General features: G+C 43.8%; 1 protein-coding gene across 1 annotated transcript in view; it reads right to left on the bottom strand.

Annotated features, from left to right (window-relative positions):
- The window catches only part of adgra1b (adhesion G protein-coupled receptor A1b), a gene marked incomplete at its 3' end in the record, with an annotated part of 723,468 nt that overhangs the window by 98,613 nt on the left and 613,362 nt on the right, over nt 1–11,493 (bottom strand).

Here is an 11,493-nt window from a genome sequence, read left to right as displayed (position 1 = left end):
TGTGTAACGTCGGAAGGCTTGATGGCTCTATTACGATCACCATAAAAACCATACGAACGAGGGCCCTGCCAAGGAGAATCCACTACGATTGCCGCGGGCCGCTGTGACACTGTCTCCAGCCCAGGCCTTTGGGGAGTAGCATCCCTACTGTGACAGCCTCCTGCTTTAGCAGGGTCTGCTGTGTGTGTGTGTGTGTGTGTGTGTGTGTGTGTGTGTGTGTGTGTGTGTGTGTGTGTGTGTGTGTGTGTGTGTGTGTGTGTGTGTGTGTGTGTGTGTGTGTGTGGTGTGTGTGTGTGTGTGTGTGTGTGTGTGTGTGTGTGTGTGTGTGTGTGTGTGTGTGTGCGCGCGCGTGTGTGTGATCTTGCAGGTCCCCGGTGGGTGGAGTTAATCAGTCCAACTGGGAGCACCTGGCCAGTCTCCCATGAGCGTTAATACCCATTAGTTGAGGTCTTTACAATAAACACCCTTCACTCCGCACTAACCACTCCATCGGGTGACACACTGATAACTGATTAACACACCTCATAGCTTTAATATGTGCATTTATGGCTATTGTGTTTAATAAATGCCCTTCAATGCACTTTAAAGTTTGATGCGCTTCCAACCTTTGGACAATTTATAGCTTTGATGAATAACCATTGTCTGTCATTCAGTAATTGCTTTTATTCTGCTTTTCCCCTTTTCTGCTCATTTTAACTTGATTCTATCTTTGTTTTATCTTTGTGTTATCTCTTTTAGTTGTTTACTCAACGTCACTGTAAATGAGGAGAACCTCAGTGTCCCTGGAGTTTAAATAAAGGCTGAATGGATGAATAATAGATCTCTCGTCTGGTGTAGCCTCTCCTGCTTCCCTCTGGTCTCTCTCTTTGTTTAGGCACTGTGGTAATCAATATCTAGAATATGTACATATTTTCTAAATAATGATATGGATTTATCAATGCAATGGTTCCCCAGGATACTATGTAGAAGGGCCACTAAAGGAGAAATTTGACTATGTAATTTTCATAGACCCCTTTAGGAATACTGAGGTCACCCGCCCTGCCTAGAGGGGAAATATTGTTAACATGTATATAATGTCATGTATATTGATGTCTCTACATACATTATTTGCTCATTGTGATGAGTCTCGTTACTTATTTTTTATTTCTTTATTATTATTCATTATTTTTCTAAATTAGATTAGATTAAAATGTATTGTCATTATAAAGCACAAGCACAGTACAACTAAAAGAGGTTTGGCATCCAACCAGAGTGCAAATGTAACAGTAAAGTGCATCAGCAATATACAATGTACATGTGATTAAACTGGGTATAAGATATATATATATATATATATATATATATATATATATATATATATATATATATAATATTAGTACTACTGAGTAATAGTGCTAATCAGATGTATGTACAGAGTTGTGGTATTAATATGTACAGTGATACAGGTAAAGACACTATGGTAATAAGTTGTACTGGCCTGCAGTGTAACTATTAAAGGGGAGATGAAGCATTGAACAATGTGATCCTAGTTTGTTTGTTGTGTACCTTGTGTAAGACAGGGTCCTATAATAAAATGTGAAATCCTGCTTATTTGTCTGAAAAATCAAATATAATTTCCCTGTTTTCGCCATGGGCGGCGCCATTTTAGATGGTGACGTAACGGTGTTGGTTTGGTGTATACACTGCTGGTTAGCTGCCTATAGTAAACATGGATTGTCGGGTCAGTCAGTAAATAAAATGTTGCCTACCAAACAACGGGACCGCGTGGATCTTTTTGTATTGCTCCTGGCTGTTCAAACAAATTTTACCGTGTGAAAGAGAGAGGAAAGTTGGTTCATTTCCACAAACTACCAGTGAAAAAAACAGTGTTGTTGGCACGTTGGCTGGCTGCACTCAGGCGGCGCGATCAGCCTGTTGGACAGGGAATGAAGATCTGCAGCGAACACTTCATTGCCTCGGATTATGTTGTTGGGGGTGGGGAAGACCACTAATCAGCTGAAGCCCGATGTGGTTCCCTCGGTCTTCGACAGACAGACCGGCGCAGGCAGTTCAGCGTCGCGGAGTATTTAGCCTGCTGGCTACCTAGCTCCAGTTCAACCAGCGTTGCGGGGCATTTAGCTACCTGGCTACCTAGCTCCAGTTCAACCAGCGTCGCGGAGCATTTAGCCTGCTGGCTACCATCCAGTTTAACCAGCGTTGCGGGGCATTTAGCTACCTGGCTACCTAGCCGGGATTCAAAGCCAACTAGCCGGCTAACCCAGCTCGCTAAATGCTGCATGTAGCTAGTTAGCTGAACCGTAGCTAGGTAGCCAGCAGGCTAAATGCCGCGCGACGCTGGTTACACTGGAGCTAGGTAGCCAGGTAGCTAAATGCCCCGCGACGCTGGTTGAACTGGAGCTAGGTAGCCAGGTAGCTAAATGCCTCGCGCCGCTGGTTGAACTGGAGCTAGGTAGCCAGGTAGCTAAATGCCCCGCGACGCTGGTTGAACTGGAGCTAGGTAGCCAGCAGGCTAAATGCTCCGCGACGCTGAACTGCCTGCGCCGGTCTGTCTGTCGAAGACCGAGGGAACCGCATCAGGCTTCAGCTGATTAGTGGTCTTCTGGACAAACATCCCACCCCAACAACATAATCCGAGGCAATGAAGTGTTCGCTGCAGATCTTCATTCCCTGTCCAACAGGCTGATCGCGCCGGCTGAGTGCAGCCAGCCAACGTGCCAACAACACTGTTTTTTCACTGGTAGTTTGTGGAAATGAACCAACTTTCCTCTCTCTTTCACACTGTAAAATTAGTTTGAACAGCCAGGAGCAATACAAAAAGAACCACCGCGGTCCCGTTGTTTGGTAGGCAACATTTTATTTACTGACTGACCCGACAATCCATGTTTACTATAGGCAGCTAACCAGCAGTGTATACACCAAACCAACACTGTGACGTCAGCAACAAAATGTCGGCGCACATGTTCATAAATGCTACATAAATGGACATAACAAATAGTTTTTTCTTAGAAACGCCTTATTTTTATAACGTGATTTTTTCTGTGGTTTATCTAAATACTAATTTGATGCTATGACTATGTTTATATCGCTATGCTTCATCTCCCCTTTAAGAGTAGGTAAGGGATATGTACAGAGTTGTAGTATTAATATGTACAGTGATACAGGTATAAAGACACTATGGTAATATGTCATAGGGCTGGGCGATATGGCCGAAAATGATAACGATATGATAATGTTATCATATCACTTGATATAGATAATGATCTATATTGTTCTAAGTATACATTTTTTTATTTCTTTTTTTAAATGTCAAACTGTATTTTTAATTAGAAAGCAAACAAAATAAATGGACAAGAGAAAAATAAATCTTAATTTGGTCAGTATTGTCATTTGGACAAGCAAAGCCATTACTTTAAGTTGCAGGCAATAAAGACAAGTCTGTCCACTGTCCCTGGTTTTAAAACTGCCCTGTTGCAGGTCACAAAAAAAAAAAATATATATACCGGTATATAATATATATTTTTTATTGATATTTTTTTTTATTATCAATCGATATCGATTATTAAAATATATCGCAATAATTATACTTATCGTTTTATCGCGCAGCCCTAAGTCGTACTGGCCTGCAGTGTAACTAGTAAGAGTAGGTAAGGGATATGTACAGAGTTGTAGTATTAATATGTACAGTGATACAGGTATAGAATAGAATAGAATAGAATGAATAGAATAGAATGATCTTTATTGTCATTGTTACAGTGTTACAACGGAATTAAAATGCAGCCCTAGGTGACCCTATTTCACCAATTAGCTCAACTGGTAAGTCCGCTGTCTGTGGAACCTACAGTATGGTCACAGGTTCAAATCTCTATTTTTTTTACGTTAATTCATTTATCCACTCTGGTTGGATGGTGTATTGTACTTGTGCTGTATAATGACAATACATTTTAATCGAATCTCATTTTGAAATCGCTACCTGTTGAGTGGACCACCTATTCTCGGTCCTTGCTACACAATGGTGGAACGAACTTCCCACCACAGTTAGGACAGCAGCCGAAACCCTGACCAATTTTTCGCCGTCGTCTAAAGACACACTTCTTCAATCAATATCTGAAATAAAGCAAACAATTTGAATACAAATACGAACCTTCTTACTGTCCTCTATACTGTCATGCTCTCTTCCTAATATACTAACATGCATTACACTGTAGCACTCAAGTTTGAATACTTTGATGAACATTGTTACTCAGCTGATATAGTTGTACCCTTCCTGCTGTCTTGTCATACAAAACTTGTAAGTCACTTTGGAGAAAAGCATGAGCTAAATGACAAAAATGTAAACGTAAATGTAAATGTACAGATAGATATCGTATGTAGTACATATATCTATACTATAAAACGGCATCGCCTAATCATGTGAGAGGATATACACCTCCCTCTTGTCTTTGTTCTGCCGTTGACTCTGAGGGAGACGCTTGCCCAAACGTCAGTCACCCTAGCTGCAATAAACAGACTTTACGAGTGCTCCGGTGTTTCACTTTGGGCAGTCGGTGTTGAAGTGCCCGGGTGAAAGGCTTGCTTAGCCGTCACACTGTGTCACAACGTTTCACTCTCTGCCAAAGAGCTGCAGGACACACTGGGGGAGGGGGGTCAGTACAGCTATAATGTACAACACTTTGAATGACGGCATAGAATATAGTGTATCGAAGAGAGACACACACAGAGAGAGTATGACGGAGGACAATACGAGAGTCATAGGACAGATATGGAGAGTAATAGAAATAGCAAATAGGTATATAATTATCGCCCCCCCCCCCCCCTCAGGAACCTGTGTCTGACTCAGATCTCTCTCTCTCTCTCTCTCTCTCTCTCTCTCTCTCTCTCTCTCTCTCTCTCTCTCTCTCTCTCTCTCTCTCTCTCTCTCTCTCTCTCTCTCTCTCTCTCTCTCTCTCTCTCTCTCTCTCTCTCTCTCTCTCTCTCTCTCTCTCTCTCTCTCTCTCTCTCTCTCTCTCTCTCTCTCTCTCTCTCTCTCTCTCTCTCTCTCATCACTACCCAGCCCTCCAGCCCCCCTTACAGGATGCAATTTTCGCCCATTTTCTTGATTACAGATTGCGCAACGTGTCCTCGGCCAATCCCATTTCACCGTCTTAACAGTAGCCATTTAGAACTAAGTGGACCCTCCGTCTCCTCCGTCGACCATTTGCATGTTTGCGTCTCGTCGGGGGTGCACATCCGGAGGAGGAGGCGAGCCGTGCCGTCCGGGGCGGGCGGGTACAGGGTGGGGGGGGGGGGGGGGGGGGTTATTCTCTGTGTCCAGATTCGTTTTCACCTCCGATACTGGAGCGTATCACTCAGCCGCTGGGAGGGGATCTGGGAAGCGAATTGAGTGAGCTTTGAAGTTGAAGCTCAGCGGCGGGAAGCCCCATATCTGGAGAAATAGTAACGCAGAATTCAGCCCCCCGATTCTGCATCCACGCACACACACGCACGCACACACACTCATCATATACCCCTAAAGACACCTTTGCACACACTGACATCATGTTCCAATACACAGTTTGCAGCCTTACACGCACGCACGCACGCACACACACACACACACACACACACACACACACACACACACACACACACACACACACACACACACACACACACACACACACACACACACACACACACACACACACACACACACACACACACACACACACACACACACACACACACACACACACACACACACACCTTGAGCAGCCTTTAACACTTGACATTAACACTTTGAGTGCGAGCAGGGGGTGCACGATTTATCGCTTGAATGCCAGCCATTTGAGACTGATTTTCCGATATTTCATGATTTTCGCGGAGCTATTTCTATATTATGGCTGTGTGTCTAATACGCCCGTTGCTTATCAATGACTGGCTTGCAGTCAACATGTACCAAACGGATTGTTTTTTCATCTGTACATTTCCGTTTTATACCGTTATAACTGACGTTTTTTTATATTTCCAGAAGAAGAAAAAAATATTTCTGTGATAATAGCTCTTTAGTGGAACACGTTGTAATTTTTCGGCCTGAAAAATATCTGAAAAATATCTATTTCCTGGTCAGCGCTAACGTCATACACGCACACACACACACACAGACACGTTGAGATATATGTGAAAAATACATCTGATTACCCCAAGACTGGTAACATAGATTCCTTACCTCACATCAGATGTTCTGCAAAAAGATTATTCCAATTCCTGATCGCCATTCCAAATATCGATCGCGTTTATTGATCCAACGTTAGGTACTCGAAACACATTCCACACTGTTCTGAGGGTCCCCAATGAATCCGATCGGCTTGGGTTACATGCCTGAGAAGTAAAATGTGGATTCCGGACTTTTATTTTCTCATCCATTTTCATTGAGTCCAATCCAATGGGTGCATTACCATCCGGGAGACGATAGGGGGCGGTATTTTCCCTGTTCGAGCTCATAGACAGTCCCAATGGTAACGTGAGGCTAGATTGATGAAAAATTAATGGATATCGCTAATAAAAGCAATAACGATTAAATAACGAGTTTCTCGTCATTGGCACTCAAAGTGTTAGGCCTTAATAGGAAAACCGTTCCTTTAGGAAACAACATTGCAATGTCATACATCAAGCCCACATATCGCTGGTTCAAAACCAAAGCCTGCTTAGTACCCAACTACCCACTGTTATACACTCACAGCCTGGTCACCAGATCCACCACAGTACCCACTGTTACACACTCACAGCCTGGTCACCAGATCCACCACAGTACCCACTGTTACACACTCACAGCCTGGTCACCAGATCCACCACACTACCCACTGTTACACACTCACAGCCTGATCACCAGATCCACCGCAGTGGCAGTACCCACTGTTACACACTCACAGCCTGGTCTCCAGATCCACCACAGTACCCACTGTTACACACTCACAGCCTGGTCTCCAGATCCACCACAGTACCCACTGTTACACACTCACAGCCTGGTCTCCAGATCCACCACAGTACCCACTGTTACACACTCACAGCTTGGTCACCAGATCCACCACAGTAGCCCACTGTTACACACTCACAGCCTGGTCTCCAGATCCACCACAGTACCCACTGTTACACACTCACAGCCTGGTCTCCAGATCCACCACAGTACCCACTGTTACACACTCACAGCCTGGTCTCCAGATCCACCACAGTACCCACTGTTACACACTCACAGCCTGGTCTCCAGATCCACCGTGTCCATGAGGAGCACAGTTCCTCGTCTGCGTGAAAAATGAAATTTGTGAATTCCACTGAGTGATAAGATATTCAAAGGGTACTTAATAGATGCCCCCCCCCCACCCCACCCCACCACCCCTGGTTATCTTTATCATTCAAATTACACCAGTCCCATTTTCTGCTGTCCTTATCGTTCATCCCGGAACGGGGGCCATAGCTTCAATACCGACTTGCTAATTACAAGCCATCCACCAGCAACCAGCAGCAGTGATCTGGCCATCTATAGATAAAACAAATTTGAAGAAGATGGAACGGCAGGGGGAGCAGCTTAACGGTCCTCACACACTGTGGTCGAGACGATAAGGTCACAGAGTCGGAGTTCAGAGGTCACGCTGATGAGGGGTGTTAAGTCACTTCAGTGAAAGGCTCTGATGAATCTTTTGATGTGGGGTGGGGGTGGGGAGGGCATATTTCAGGCTAGGCAATTAGCCCGCAGCCCACACACACACAGACACACACACACACACATACACAACCAATTCAACCACTTTACAAGAGCTCAATTCTCCAGTCTATTATGAAAGCCAGGGTCAACTTTGACCCAGGGGGTTTAGTGACATTTTAGGCCAATGTCCTCTCTTTCCACTCTGGGGCATGGCTGCAGCAAGGGCATTCTGGGTACTGCCATCTTAGCTGACGAGACAGGTGACGTGACAGACATACAGCTAAACAGCCCACCAGCGCTTGCCTGGATCCTGCTCTATGCGGCCCTAATAGGAGGGGAAATAATCTCTTAATGCAGTGGTTCTCAAACTTTTTACACCAAGTACCACCTGAGAACGTAGCTGGCTCTCCAAGTACCACCATATGACCGGCGTTAAAATACAGTATATTCAGCTATGCGCAGTTCACGCAGGAGGCAAATGTATTCCTAATACCATTATGTATTGTTAACTTTTGTCAGACACAGCCACAATGTACAAAGGGATAGCACTAGAACTAGCAAACGCTTCCACACAACTCATACAATGCAAGGGGCATTGAGAACATAATAACCAACATTCTCACATAGCAAGTGAGAAAATTAAGAACAAATGCGGGCAAGACCACCCGCATTTCATTGTATACCTGTATGCCGTGACAATTAAAACTCTTGACTTGACTTGACTTGACACACACACAATTATTTTGTTACAAAAACTTAATTTCCTGCATTCTGGTGCAGGAACTTTTGAAATGTTACCCTTTAAATGCCAGTGTTTGTGATGGGCATCACAAATTATTGTAAAAAAGAAAAGAAAACACATATTCAATTAATCTTTTAAAAATAAATGGTTATGATCAGGGCTGAAGTTGAATTAAAGATTTATGACTGTTTAGACTGCATTACTCTCTGTCACAGTGACCTCCTGGTTGTTCCCCACTTAGGTTATCTAACTATCGCGCCACCGCAACCAGAAACACTGGCCTGGCCTGCTTCTAAGTTCAGTGGCCTGACTGCAAAAAAAGATTTTTATTGGATGTTTACTGTTAATGCCTGTGTGTCTAATTTGATGTTATGTTTAAAAAAAAAATTTAAAAAAAAAGTTAAAAAAAGAGAAAAAATAATTGTGCTTTTTTGTAAATGTTTTCAAGTACCACCAGCAGTACCACCAAGTACCACTAGTGGTACGCGTACCACAGTTTGAGAACCACTGGCTTATAGAAACAATAATCCAATATTAATTAAAAAAAATCTGTTCCTCTCAGACAAGACCATTTACAGTGACCAGTACTTTCAGAAAGCCTACCCACCTCATAGCTCTCACCTACCCGCCACTTTGAAACGTTGCGGACGGGAAGGACGAAGCTTTGATTATTCTCGGAGAATTACGACTACGATGCCCAGGAAGGTTTGAATCAGGACAGCCATAGTGCACACACACACACACACACACACACACACACACACACACACACACACACACACACACACACACACACACACACACACACACACACACACACACACACACACACACACACACACACACACACACACACACACACACACACACACACACACACACACACACACACACACGTGTGTATCCCTGACACACACTGAGCACATCCTTTGATAACATCAGTAAGAATAACAGTGGCTGCTAGATCGCCATATCAAACCCCTTTATGACCTCATCGTCCGTGTCTCACCGAACAAGGGCGGCGTTCAAGACACTCTGTGCCACAATCATCAAATCAGGGATAAAAGTAAAATGCAGCTACATCATTATCATTCATAAAGACCATTTGTCAGCATGGACAGTTTTACAATTGAAGCGACCGCTTTGCCTCTCCATAAAAACTGTTGTTGCCGTTTTTGGCTGCCAATTAATCAGTGGGCTTTCTATAAACAACATCAAAACGGTGAGACCATTGAATAGCCCATTAACTTTCTGTGGCTTTGCTCCACTGCTCAAGTGTGCACACGCGCACGCACGCACGCACACACACACACACACACACACACACACACACACACACACACACACACACACACACACACACACACACACACACACACACACACACACACACACACACACACACACACACACACACACACACACACACACACACACACACACACACACACACAAACACACAGACACACACACACACACACACACACACACACACACACATTAGCACATGACTCCGTTCTGCTGCGAGCAGCACTATTATAATCTGTCATATCCTTAGCTGAGGAGCATACATAATTTGAATAACAATAGGTTAAACTAATGCAATTTGTACCCCAGCCCGGCAGAAGGATACAGTGAATAAAAAATTGAGGTAGCTATCACATCCAATATGGCGTTGTCAGGGGGAAAAGGAGCTGGGAGTGAGTATTGGCTGACTCCAGCAATGCCAGGGCAACGTTGGTGATGGCTCAGATTAATGGAGGAGCTGTGAGCTCCACACTCATTATTCAGGAGGAAAACAAACTGCATCACACGCCAGGTTATTGGCTCGCAGTAGCAATCTATTACAGTAGTACAGGAGGACTGTTGGGAGGACCTGAGCTGGACCCTTCTGCCATCCTGTGCAGGTACCGCAGATTACTTTAACAAGGAAATAATGGGCCGGTACCAAATGAAGAATCAGGGGTATTGATGCGCTTTCAGCGCGCACACACACACACACACACACACACACACACACACACACACACACACACACACACACACACACACACACACACACACACACACACACACACACACACACACACACACACACACACACACACACACACACACACACACACACACACACACACACACACACACACACACACACACACACACACACACACACACACTAAACTCCCATGCCACTGTAAAGGCAGAAAATGCAGACTAACGAATTAACACGTACAAATGAAATGCAAGTGCATACATTAAATATTAAACTGAGCCCCCCAGAAAACCTGAACTCCCCACTGGAAAGCTCACACGACTCAAGACAGAAGGCTGGCTCAGGTTAGTCGCCAGCCGGCCTATGCATTATGTGGAGACGAAGTGAAACACTCCTCTTTAGGCTGTCGTTCCCAATGTACAGTTTCCTCCCCCTCAAATGTATATATTCTCTTTTAGAAACTCTGTCTGTAAATAAACAGTACTGTATATTTGTATATCTTGTATGTCATAAATGTCTGGATGTAACAGTACTGTATAATCGGTATGTTGTGTATGTCATAAATGTTATGAATTGAAAATGGGGGACCCTGATGTAAACAAGACGAAAGTCTTTCTCTGGTCTGCATCCCCTTAACAATTGTGTGTATTGAGCTGTACTGTATTGTACCCATTCTGCAATCTGTTAATAAAATGTTCAATCAATAAATCAGTACTTCATCTGAGTGTGAGCGAGCTAACTATATCACAAAGCCTGTCTGACGCAAACCCAGACATATACAACACCTATGAGTTAGGTTGCTTTCCAAATGCAATCCACTGTTCAACACCCACGTCCTTAAAACTGTTATCAGTTGGCTTTGCTCATCCTCACTAACATAATAAGATTGCTTACAGTTACTTCTGTATCAGTTTGTCTTTGAAATGTATAGTGTGAGGTTTAAATGGATGAATCATTCCATTTTACAAAATGGAATTTGAACTGTGTTATTATCACCATCTAAAACCTCAACATCATCCAACGAGTAGTCACCTATTCTTCTAAATAATATATAATCTGATGGCCATGGGGCTTTCT

The sequence above is a fragment of the Notolepis coatsorum genome (assembly GCF_963971535.1).
Source record: "Notolepis coatsorum genome assembly, chromosome: 9".
In the NCBI taxonomy this organism is placed as follows: domain Eukaryota; kingdom Metazoa; phylum Chordata; class Actinopteri; order Aulopiformes; family Paralepididae; genus Notolepis; species Notolepis coatsorum.
This window is presented reverse-complemented; position numbering and strand designations above follow the sequence as displayed.